General features: G+C 42.3%; 1 protein-coding gene across 1 annotated transcript in view; it reads left to right on the forward strand.

The window, feature by feature from the left end:
* Positions 1-923, forward strand: part of wwc3 (WWC family member 3) — a 41,436-nt gene that overhangs the window by 8,943 nt on the left and 31,570 nt on the right. The window lies entirely within an intron of this gene.

Genomic DNA, 923 nt, shown 5'->3' on the forward strand with positions numbered 1-923 from the left:
CCTGTAACTTTCACTACCAGAGCTGAGCATCATCAGATGGGCATTAAACCCTGATAGGTAGTGTATGTTGCCAACTATTCACCATGCCAGCAAACCTAAGTTTACACAGGGTCAGTCTGACAGGGGAATGACATAGTTGTGTCTCTCTGAGCTTGTGTGACACTCAGGGAAAGGACTGACCAATACAAACAAGGGGTCAAGTTTTGGACTTCTGATTTACTTGTGTTCAAAGGGTCCCATCAAAAATGCTCATAACCCAAGTACAAATACTCTTAATTTTGGCTGAGTCCTCCTCTGAATGTGTGCCATTAGATTGCTCCGTGCTGCTGTGTGTCCTCTTCTGTGCAAGTCTCCCGTGCTGTTAGACTCCCAAGACCAAGACATGACTTGGAAAAAAACAGAGGCCGTTGTCACAAGACTGCATAACAAACCAAACATTCACATATTCAGACTCACATACTGTATGTGAGAGGACAATTTTTCCTTGTCTCTCTCACTGTAGCTTCCAATCCAAAGCCTCTCATTGTCTTTCCCTCAGTTTTTATCCAAAATATAACAGAACTTCTTTTAAGACCTATGATTTTCCCCTTTTTTTTATGGTTTGGATTTTTCATGTCATTGTACCTCCTCCAGTCATCATTCACATGCAACCTGACAGCAAAGGTGCAACTACCCTGTCTGAGTGTTTTTAAGTATTTACAAATGTGTTTAGTGTATGGGAACGTGTTTACCTTTAACAAACACTTAAAGCACAGCAAGTGAGGAGTGTGTTTGTGTTTGCCTTGTCCTGGTGTTTGGCTGCTTGCACATGGCTCACTTAAGAGTCCTTTGTACACACTGTCACCAAGCTACGGACTGGCACTGTGCAGAAGATGTGAGCACTTATTTAAAGATGCGCTTGAGAAGATAAAGAAATGGTGTGA

The sequence above is a fragment of the Monopterus albus genome, unplaced genomic scaffold (assembly GCF_001952655.1).
Source record: "Monopterus albus unplaced genomic scaffold, M_albus_1.0 scaffold61.1, whole genome shotgun sequence".
NCBI classification, from domain to species: domain Eukaryota; kingdom Metazoa; phylum Chordata; class Actinopteri; order Synbranchiformes; family Synbranchidae; genus Monopterus; species Monopterus albus.